This window comes from Carettochelys insculpta, chromosome 5 (assembly GCF_033958435.1).
Source record: "Carettochelys insculpta isolate YL-2023 chromosome 5, ASM3395843v1, whole genome shotgun sequence".
Classification (NCBI taxonomy): Eukaryota; Metazoa; Chordata; order Testudines; family Carettochelyidae; genus Carettochelys; species Carettochelys insculpta.
The window spans coordinates 78552725-78565047 of record NC_134141.1 but is presented as its reverse complement, the minus strand read 5'-3'; positions in this window follow the sequence as shown (position 1 = coordinate 78565047).

The following is a 12323-nucleotide window of genomic DNA, read 5'->3' as shown; positions in this document are numbered from 1 at the left end:
ACTACTTTAAATATCCCTCACTAGCACACACATCACGTCTGGGGAAAGGGCTTATGGGGAAAATGTTAGGATTTCCAAGTCTCTGGCTTTTACACATATCATAGTCAAGGACTGTAAACGCTACTACCTCTTCTGAAACCTCTTGAAAGTATCATATTTGGCATAATTTACTTTTTAAAATAAAAGTCCACATGCAAGTCAAGTGTGACTTGATGTACATACATGCATGAAACAGCTGTAGTTTGTTTTCTAACAGGAACAAAATTCCCCCTATGGAGTGCAAATGTTACTTTCTGGGAAGACATCTCCTAATGCTCACAGAATATCATATGGAAGTGACAAATGCAGACGTGTCCTAAATGGAGGTGGTGGGGGCTGAGGGCAAATTGGGCCACAGGGATGGGATGGAATGGGGACTCATCGTTCCCCTCCCCCAGGGCCTGGGAGGTTCTCCAGCAAGGTGTTTCAGCTTCTGTCAGAAAACACTATGGTAGGCATCCAACATGCTCCAGCCCAGTGGGAGAGGGGAAGAAATGACCATCTGGGCAGCAACTGTAAGAGACAATGCTGCCTGTTTCAAGAGTGGAGCAGTGGCAATGGCAGCTGAGGAGCTCCAGAAGTGTTCCATCCAGTGGGGCCAACGGCTACTGTGAAGCCCAGAACAAGGTGGAAAGGGGGCCCACTCTGTGAACCCAGAAGGGGTGGGAAAAGGGCATAAGGAGTAGGGCTCAAGGCAGTCAGTCCTCAGCATTGCTCAAATCACGGAACTGGGCCCCTCCTCCTCCTTCCCTCAGAGATGTAGAGTGGCACAGCAGTGCTGCTGTTACACTTAAAAGGGAACAGAGTTCCAGACCCCTTTGAAATGCTGGGTCCTGAGGCAACTCCCCTTTCAATTCCCCCTTTCCTCCCTGTTGGGGGTCCTGGTTCAATGGCCAGAGGAACTAGGGATGACATGATCCTGCTCCCTCCGAGTACACTCCCATTGCCTGTGCTATGTTTCCTTCTTCAGAAATGCCTCATCCTGCCTAAAAGCCCTATCCTCCCTTGCCCAAAAGAAAGTTCAACTTGTCCTGACTCCTCAGAGGGGGCTTTCTTAAGGAACTCTGCCAGGTAGAGCTGGAGAATCACGCAATTCTCCTCTTCCAGCCCTCCTGGGACTTCCTCAGCTGCTTCTTTGATCTGTCCTTCTTCGGCATCCCATCATACAATGAGGTTGTTCAATTGTGGAGTGGGTTGTGAGTGACTTGGGACTCCATATTCCCAACCCTGGAGAGCACTCAGTCTACCTCCTTGTCACAAGGGCACATGGTAGCTGCCCTCCCTGAGTGACTTCAAGTCTCTCATGCACTCTTGGGAAATGCCAGTCTGGTTCTGCTGGTTCTGTTCAGTCTCACAGAACAGGTGGCTGCTCTAGCCACCTGAGATGAAGTCGGGGAAAACTACAAAGTCTGGATACACTTTGTTTAAACATCCATGTGTGCTCCAGAAACCAGGCAGCTACTCTTGGACGATGATTCATAAGCTGTACTCATCACAACTCTCTTTTGAAGCGCTCAACTCAAGTTGTTGCTACTGCTAGCAAGGAGGGGGTCAGTGACCTTCATACCTTTGTGGAAGGGGCAGTCATCAAAGAGATCAGTACTTTATTGGCGTGGTCCTAGAAGACTATTATTGATACTCATGACCTGGACTTGCTCCCATCCACACTGCATTGCAGAAGTGATGCAGACCCATGCCAACTTGAAGACATGTGCATACCCACCCACTTATGCATGTTAATTTTCACTCATCACATCGTCCCTTAAACATGCTGCAGGGCTTCAGAGGAAAGCAGGAGCATTTTGGCACGAGAACACACACATAACCTTAGACACTCCTAAGTGCAGAAGCACCCTGAAATACAGGTAGTGACCTATAAAAGTGCATGGAGCATTTTGCCAAAAGTCACTCTGCAACAACCAGGAACAAAACAACAAGCAAAGCTCAGCAGATTCTGGTCTGAACACAAATCACCTTGCCCAGGCTGGATTCTACTGCAGGGTTCCCAGATTAGACCCAAACAGACATTGCCAAAAAATGTGTTCCCTTGGTGCTGCTTTACAAACATTAAACTATGAACTACAAGCTAATTGGTATGTTTGTCTGCATCAGTCCCCAGAGAGCAACACATCCTTCTTTTAAGGTGTTGATCCCAACAGGCTTAGCTGCAACTAATCAGTTCTTAGCTAGATGTGCTGTTAAACTCTGCCCTGAATCTGCCAACTGCAGTTTGTTTCCATGAGGGGACAGTTGGCAGAAGAGTTTCAATATTCTCTCCAGACCCACTGGCCCCAAAGACCTGTACATCTATCCCAGTGACATAGGACATCATATGAATTTGATGCATCTTTCAACTGTGTTCCATGTGCATCTGATATAATTCAGATATGAAGTATGTGAAAATAGGGGACTATCCAAGATTTTCACTTTTTTATGTATAAGTGAGGTAGAATAGGTTGAATCAATGGGTAGTTTCTTTGCAAAAAAACAAGATTGTCCAAGCAAAGTTAGACAATGGAAAATTTGAGTGTAAGTGACTATCAAAATCACAGAATGACTGTAATACTTAAAGCAGAGGTAAAGGCCAAAAAGTAGGTAAGAATAATGTTTTTGTACTGTGGTAAGAATGTCCAGTCATAACCCCTAAACTTCACCTATTAAATTCCTTTGCATTTCTAGCAAAAGCTGTCAAAGCTCCTTAAACATGTTAAGGCCCAGGTCTTCTCCCCTGTGCAAAGCTCACATCAACAAGGGAGTTCTAGAAGAGTCAGAGGTGACAAAATCTCTCTTATTAAGTAGTTCAGCAACATCCTCTAATCACAACATGACTAGACCAGACCAACAGAGGCCACATTGAGCCACTCTCAGTCCTTAGCCCTAACCCCAGGTCAGAGCTTTGCATTGCTGCAGAAGACAGGTGAAGCCCCACAGAACACGGTTATGTAGTATTAAAGTTTTCCACTTCTTTCTCCAATGTCTGCTCACAGGAACTGTACCAATTTTCTACCTTTTACACAATCCCATAAAGCAGACCCATGGAGGATTTTGGTCTAATAATTAATCTTTGCAAGATGCCTTGGGGTGAGGAACTATCCTTATTCTAAAAAGGGGAAAAAGAAAGTTCAGACTGTTGATAGTAATGTGATAAGTATTCTGAAAACAATGAAGATGAAGCAATGTAGGTTAAACTAACCAAATTGCTTTAGGGTTTTTAAAATACTTTTGAGATAAAAAAAGAAGGCCCTTATCTTCAAATACTCAGTATGCACAGTGTACTTAATAAGTGCATATTGTTCTCATTTCCATAACACCTGCAAATGTCTAAGCACATCTAAACAAACCCGTTTGCCCACTCAGTGATGTACTTGTATGTGCAATCACAGAAAATATAGGTGCAAATACATGAAGTTGCAAACATGACTTTGGAAAAAAAACATCTGCCTCTTGGAACCACTTCCTTCACTTGAATTTTAATTCAGCACTTGGCTGCATAGTGTTGTCCTGAGAACTGATGTGAGTCAAAGAAAGAATTGACTCTCATTCTGTCAGGCTTCTTCGTGTTTACAAGAGAAAATATATGAAGAATATAAGAACAGCCATACTGGGTCAGACCAAATGTCCATATAGCCCAGTATACCGTCTTCCAACAGTGGCCAATGCCAGATGCCTCAAAGGGAGTGAACAGAACAAGTAATCATTGATGAGACTGTCATGTCATCCATTTCCAGCCTCTGACAGAGGCTAGGGACACCATTCCACCCCATCTTGGCTAATGAGTATTGTTGGACCTATCCTCCATTAATTCATCTGTTTCTTTTATGAATCCTGATAAAGTTCTGGTCTTCAAAACATCCTCTAGCAAGGAGTTCCACATGTTGTGCACTGTGTGAAGAAAAACTTCCTTTTGCTTGTTTTAAACCTGCTGCCTATTTATTTCATTTGGTGACCCCTAGTTGCTACATTATAGGAACAGGTAAATAACCTGTCCTTATTTGCTTTCTCTGTAAATGTCACAATTTTATAGACCTGTATCATATACCCCCCCACCTTAGTCTCCTCTTTCCTAACATGAAAAATCCTAGTCTTTTGAATCTCTGGCACCCATTCCCAATGCTCCTCCCTGCCACCATTTTCTCCCCCTTTTCTGAACCATTTCCAAAGCCAATTTATCTTTTTTGAGATTAGGTGACATCTGTACACAGTATTCAAAACTTACTCACATTTACCATGTACCATGGATTTATACAGAGGCAGTGAAGTATTCTTTGTTTTAATCTCTATCCCTTTTTAATAATTCCTACAATACTGTTTGCTTTTTTGACAGCCGCAGAACTTTGAGTGGGTGTTTTCAGAGAACTACACAAAATAATTTCAAGATCTCTTGAGAGAGGTTATGGTTAAATTAGCCCCCATCATTTTGTGTGTATAGCTGGGATTATTTTTCCAATGTGTACTACTTTGTATTGCCAACATTAAAATTAATTTGCCATTTTATTGCCCAATCACCCAGTGTTGTGAGATCCCTTTGAAGCACTTCAATGTCTGCTTTGTTCTTAACTATCTTGAGTAGTTTAGTATCATCAATTTCTTCTGAAGGCTAAAAGAAAGACCTCTACAACCTCCATCATAGAGCTCCAGTACATGGATGACAACAGGGCTGTTGCTCTCTTTCCTGCAGCTCTTCAGACCATCTCAAGTGCCTTCACTGAAGCACACAAGCATCTCAGCCTCACACTGAACATCAAAAAGACCCAGGTGCTCCACCAACCCTTGCCAATGGGGCAATCTCATGTCCATTGAAGCCAATGGAGAACTGCTGGAAAATGTGAAGCACCTTCCAATATCTTGGAAGTCATCCTTCTGCTAAAGACAACATTGATGTGGAAATTCAGCACTGTCTGAGCCACGCAAGCTCTGCTTTTGCCCACCTGACACAAAGGGCCTTCAAGACCTTGGACATCTATCCCAAGATAAAGCTCCTTGTATACTGTGCAGTGGTTGTTACAGTGCAACTCTGCATTTGAAACCTGGACAATATACAAGCATCATCTGAAGGCACTTGAACAAGATCATCAATGTTGCCTCAGGAGAATCCTAAATGGCTCTCGAGAGGATAGGTGCATGAACACTAGCATCCTGGAAGAGTCGAACATGACCAGCATTGAAGCAATTATTCATCAGCAGCTTCATTGGACTGGTGATGTGGTCTGGATGTCTGATCCGTGCCTCCCAAAACAGAGTGTTTTCTGAGTTGGAGGAAGGTCAGGAGCACTGGGAGTCAGTGGAAGCAGTATAAGGACATACTGAAGGCACACACTGAAAAGTGCAGCATCGGTGTCGACACTTGGGAGAACCTTGCCCAAGACCATCCCCAGTGGGCAATGGTTATCTTGTGAAGGTGTGGCACAATTCGAGCGGTCCTACCACAGTGCAGACAAGGAGAGGTGGAGAAGAAGAAAAAAAGAGCATCAAAAACTGCCCTGCGCCCATCTGACAGATACCAACACTTACCCCTTCTGTAATAAGATTTGTGGCTCCAGAACTGGGCTGATTAGCCATTAACAGACTCACAAATAGGAGGGTGACATGAAGACATCCTACCATTATCAAGTGACCGTGAAGAGTATCATCAGCAAATAGTGTCACTTCACCGTTGACCCTGTCTCCAGATCATTTATAAATATGTTGTATTGGGTTGGTCCCAGTATGAACCCTTGGGGGACACCACTAGTTCCCTCTCTCCATTCTGAGAGCTAACCATTTATTCTTATCCTTTGTTTCCTGTTTTTTTTAAACCAGTTATCAATTCATGAGAGGACCTTTCCTCTTACCCGATGACAACTTTAAGAGCCCTTGGTCGGGGGACCTTGTCAAAGGTGTTTTGGAACGCACGATCCACTGGTTTCCCCTTGTCCACATGCTTGTTGACCCCCTTAAAGAACTCTAGCAGGATAGGAAGGCATGATTTCCCTTTAGAGGAATGCTGTTGATTTTTCCCAACAGATTATATTCATCTGACAATTCTATTCTATATGGAGAAAATGTTGATTGTGAGGTTGCAGCAGAACCTTCCTCTATAAAAGCAAGTTTGGAGTGGACAGTCTCCTATGAAAATAAAGTACCTTAAAATGAAAAGAAATAATACTGCTACACCCTTGCTCTAGGCTTGATGCTACAAATGATATAGATTAGTGGGGGGTCAGGAGTGAGGTAAAAATGTTTTATAAAAGAGAAAGTACAACTTTTTTTTTAGTGGTATCTAGTGGATAACAGCATTATTGTTCACTCTTTACATTGCAGTAATTCTTAAATGCCCCAATGAAGATAGAGGCCTCATTTTGTAAGGCACTGTACAAACACTAATGAGAAACAGTCTGAAGAGCTTTCAGTTTAAATAAATTAGACAGATGAGTGTGGAAAGGAAATCAAAGGCACAGGAAAGTGAAGTGTCTTTTCAGAGAACATCAAGGGAACAGGTCCAATTAGAACCCATCCAGATTAATGAATGACTTTACCTCTAGAACGTATCATATGCTTCTGACCATGATGCACGCCAGATGCAACCAGGCCCACCAACTGAGGATAGGGGGCACAGAGGGCAGTTTCACAAGGCCCCTTTGAAGTGCTTTGACAGCACTGCTCTGCCTTTCCACCTGACTCTCAGCAATGGGGCGGGGGCAACTCTGTAGTCTGAGTGGTGCTAAGGGCTAACTGCCATAGGCTCCACCCCTTCTACCTTAGACCCTCCCGCTTCTGGGGGCACAGAGCTGGGCCTCCCTCTTACCTTGCCCCAGATCCACAGTGACTGTTGGCCCTCCTGAGTGTACCTGATCCAGTGCGCCTCATTCACTCTCAAACCAATTCACTTCCAGTCATGTCATGCCAGTAGAGGTACTCTTTTTTGTTCTGTATACATTGTACTAGGGTATTCCTTTGTCCTTGCTATGTAATCTTTGTCCTACTCACAGTAAATTACCTTATTTCATAAAATGGGATATTATAATTTAGTAAGTATACACAAAAATAAAACTCAAATGTTGCATTTTCTGGACTGTCTATTAAGCTCAGAAGGATTTACTAACCTAGCTCAAAAACCATTTTTGTCATTGTGTTCTGGTCAAAATGATATATTCTTTCCTTTATACAGCATAATGATCCTTTTAGCATTAGTCTGAAAGTTAGACATGCAACAAACACACCAGAGAAAGGCTTCACTGTTCTATTGGAAATTCCAGGACCTGAGCTGATTTTAAACAGCTGAACCTGAGGCATTTGAGCAAAATTTCCAAAATTTGAGTGCAAAGGAACGCTTGAGACTTAGTTTTTGTCACAAAAAAATGGAGTGGTGGAATCTACGATAAAGTTAACTAGCACTCCTTCTACTACTATGGTTCTTTTGGTAATCAATGATCTGGTAGTTCTGTCCAGCATACAAGATACTGGAAATTCCATGGGGGGCGTCCAGAGAACTCAGAGGTTGAAATTTATTAATCACTAACATGCAATGTGATGGCAGAGCCTCTGTCAGCCTCTGAGAGCACAGTGTTTGTTTTGCCTGAGGCTGGTGGAATCAGGGGCTGACTTCTGGCAGGACCAGACATATATTCCTTGAACTAAAGGTGATGACTCTTTCAACCCTGGGTACACTTAGGAAATATCACATTCCCTTTTTCCCCTCTTGCATCAAGCATTCCTGTGCACAGCTAAGGGTTATTTGTACCTTAAATATTATTGCATATATGGTAACTAATAGATAAAATTTACAAATTTCTCTGTCAGGTGGTGCATTAAGCATTAATATCCTGTCAGCCTAAGGTTATGGCATACATGTAAATTACACAGTAGTATTTTTAAACATCAGAAAGGTCTATCAGCATCAGTTACAGTTTAGCATAGATGAAAAATGCTGGAAAGAGAGCAGAACACTTTAGAGAGATGAAACATAATTCTGTCCTTTAGCTACCCAGCTCCCACATTTTTACCACTTATAAATGTCAAACTGCCATGATGTTTTATTTGAGTTATGTTTTTGCTTTCTTTAACTTTCTATTTTCATGCCACTTTATTTTAGATTATATAAGCACTAAACTCTGGACTCACAAGAAAGCACTAACTCATCACTGAAGCACCACTTGGAACTCCTATTGCATTTCAGTTATATGGTGGCATGTAACTATAATAATTGAGTGGCTTCATCCTTTACAAAGAATAAAAACAATGCATGTGGAAATTGCCAAGGTCAGTCTTTGAGACACTCTTACCTGATCACCAGGCATGTCAAAAACTTGTTTCATTTTCTCTTGCTGTAAATATGTCGAGATCTCCAACTAAAATAAAATGAAAAATGCCACCACTTTCAACTCCAGGATAAAGAAAGTTCCAAGCAAACAAATGCCCAAACCTTCAGCTTGTCTCCCTCCCAGTGTCTCAGTTCCCCCTCAAAGATGTGTGCCAGTTTTTCCTATTGGTCAAAACAACAGCCACCCATGTAGTTGCCAAGAAAAAGGAGCCCTCTAATACTCTTCCAAGCTTGGATTATAAATAGTGAAATGATTGGTACACTGACTTGCCAACTTGCCACTTTCTCTCTCCGTCACATTGCTTACATGGCTACCATTATTGTCATGTCTGAGGAGCTCAAACTATTAATGAATTTAGCTTCACAGCTCCCATTTGACATAGGGAAGCATCTTCCTAATTATACAAAGGGGAAACGGAGACAGAGGCTGTGTCTACACTTGCATTCCTTTTTTGAGAGAGGCATTCAAATGAGGGAAATAAAAAATGCAAATGAGGTGCAGATTTAAATACCTGGTGCCTCATTTGCATATTCTTTTGGAAGCGCTTCTTTAGAAAGAAAAGCAGTGTGGACACGGCTCTTTCAAAAGTAAGCCCCATCTTTGAAAGAACCCCCTCTTCCCTGTTTTTTTTATGGGAAGAAGGGTTCTTTCAGTGGTGGGGTTTACCTTCAAAAGAGCCGCACCTACACTGTTCTTCTGAAACATGCAGATGAGGCACCAGATATTTAAATCTTCACCTCATCTGCATTTTTGATTCCCCTCATTTGCATGCCTCTTTCAAAAGAGGAATGCAAGTGTAGACACAGCTACAGTGATTAAGTGACTTGTCCTAAACCAGATAAGAAATCTGTAGCACACCTGAGATATGGACATATGTCTCTTGAGCTGGTTCCATAAAACCATACTTCCTCCACCTACTTTACGTAGCAGCTTTGAATTTGTTACAGTGAGTCTCAGTTGATGTAACCTAAATTTAAGGGTCAGAGAAGGGATGAACACTACTGCAGAAGTTGGGGGAGGCATGTATGAATGTGTGGCTTAAAGCAGGTAACCCCTAATTTAACTGCCACCTCCTCAGTGTAAATTAAGGGTTTACGGAATCTAAACTGGGATATAGCAATCTGACACCACTTTATGTATCAACACCGCAATATCCCTGAAGACTCAACAGCATGCATTAAGTGTTCATTGGGTCTGTTCTACACTTGGTATCATAGAAAATACCACAGTTAAAAATTAAAGCTACTATCTTTTAAACGTAACTGACATAACTGCTGTAGTTACAAGTGACTTTATTTTGCTGTTGACAGGTTTCAAAATTAAATTGCCTCCTCTTTCTGTGTCTGTAGGATGAGCATCTTGGAATGTAGATCAGTTTTTGAGTAGCTGGTGGTATGGAGGCTCTCTCAGAGGCAGGTTTGGCTAAGATATAGTCCTTTGGTACTGTTCAACCATAAAAACAAACAGCTTTTCATCATTTTGACAAATACCAGTGCTTCAAAGTTTGAGCATATGGGTGTCTCATTCTGCCACTGATATTAAAAAGCTGCATGTTTAGATGTCATTTGAGCCATTGCAGTGTACAATTCCATTATGTATGGGTTTATATTGATCATAAAATGTTTGTGTTTTTCAAACCAACATTTTATCATGGCAACACACACTTTTTTAAAAAGGATAATGACAACAAAAATATGTCTCATAATCAACTAGAGCAATAGTATGGGTGAAACATGAAGACACATGGCCCTCACTCCCTTTCTAAGTTCTACATTATAAAATTTATATTCTAGAACCTGAAGGATGATAAATAAAAGCAAATATTTCAAGCAGGAGACACAGGATATACTCAAACTAGAAAGATAATGCAATACCTAACCTTTCAAGAGGATCAGAGAAGAACAACAAAAATGCACGTTTAAATCTGATTTCCATTTACATAGTACCTACCTACATTCTCTCTATAGTTTCTAAAAGGTAATCTTCACATACTGCCCAAAATATCATGTATTGTTGGTATGTGATATCAAAACAACAGCTGCAGCTGCCTTCACAGTGAAAGATATTTCAGTTGTGGCTACACTGATACCTACATATTGTTTGGAAGTCTTTTGAGACTATTTCTTCAGGTAGGAGCTATATCAGTATAATCAGTTCTGCTGCCATAGTTGATTTCACAATACCCATAATGCACAGTCCCTAGTTATGCTGGGACAGGATATCTTCTCCAAGTTTCTTCAGATGATATCCTTATTTGAACTCCAGGGTTAGAGTCTATCAACCAAATATGACACACTTAGGTGTTGAACCTTCTCTGGGTCATTTTAAAATGTGTTTTTATTCTCCTCCAAAACAGAAATCTGTTTCATTTTCTAACAGCTCTCATCATTAATTGTATTATATGTAGATTTGTTATTTGGCTCCCTTGTGCTAGAAGAAACTTGTATTTTGAAATGCATTAATTCTATGAAGTTTCATTTGTAAAAATCATACACTCGCATTACGACAAATGGCCTAGAGCTTGTGCCTTCATTTCAAACAATTTTTTTAAAAAGAAGAACAGCAGTTGCAACCAGATTCTTTATTGTTCATTATCTATAAAGCTCATAAAAAAATCCACTTTTAAAACAGAAGAGAGGGTGCTGAGGAATGTTGTCAGCCTCATTTAAGAAAGCAGAAACATATCTTGAAATCTACTTTGCTATTTTTCTGTATAACATCTGAGAGAGTAGGATGAATTGAAATTACGCATATTTCAAAGTAAGCAATTCATGCAAGACTTGCATACCAGAATAGGTACCAACATCAAAGTAAAATTTAAATAAAGAATCTGTATTTCTGTGTATTACAAAGAATATGCAAGCTTTCACCTTTCCCAGTCTTATTTTTTGGCCTCAGCTCCTTCACAGGACATCAAGAAAAGAGCTTCTCACCAACAAACAGAATGATTTCCTCAGGGACTGGCACAAACTGGAAAAGGCCAGGAGGCGTGTTAAGCAACAGAGGTTTGAAGGTGATGTCATGGCATCTATCACAAGGGTTAAAGAGGTGACGAAAAAGAGCATCGACCCTGCTGAAAAATATTCCACACCTCTCTTTTCAGAAGCCTCTTTCGATAATCTGCTAACTCCTCCTTAAGGGCAGACTCCAGACACCCAGCATCTTATATCTGCTCTGATTTTCTCTCACTTTGGAAATATGTAGTGCTGCTCATTATCTATGCTGGGCCCTTTGGCAAGGCCATTAACAAATTAATTGATATTTACATAACATAATAAAATGTAGGTTTGTGCTGGTGCAGCCTCTCCTGCTAGGCTTGTCTGTGATGACCTGGAAACTAGCTATCAGAAATAGGAACATTTACCTATGTTAGCGGAATGCAACTGTTCCATTTCTGAAAAATGCCAATTCAGGAGATTGTGAAGGAGAAAATGGTTACACAACCACTTCAGGCCAAGTGACTTTACTGCTGTTGGTCAAACCACCCTGAATAATGTCAAAGATCTACAAATCTCTGAAGACTGAACAGGACATGATCAATATAGAATTTAATCGTGAACCCTGTGAGCTATTGTGAATATGATTAGGAAAAACATCTGCACGTGTAACGGAAGAAAAATCCACTGTGGTATGAGTACAGCAAGCACACACACACACACAGATTAGCTTTATTTTTAACTATCACATACGTGCATCTTTGTTAAGCAAACACTAATGCATTAAACTGATCATAAATTGTTAATAATTGCCTCTGTCAGTGGTTCGCTGTGAGAAGTGTCCCAGGGTGCTGTGAAATTACATCAATTTCCCCTTGGCACAGCCACGTTAAGGGGAAATGTCAACCCCACAGGACTCCATTCATGCTGGGAGGCAGCTGAAATGCTACTTCCCAGCCGGAACAAGCTGGCAGGGAGCCTACAAGCAGTGGGGGAGGGAGGGCAGGAGCCTGTTTGAGCTGGGATGCAGTTTAAATGCTGCATCCTG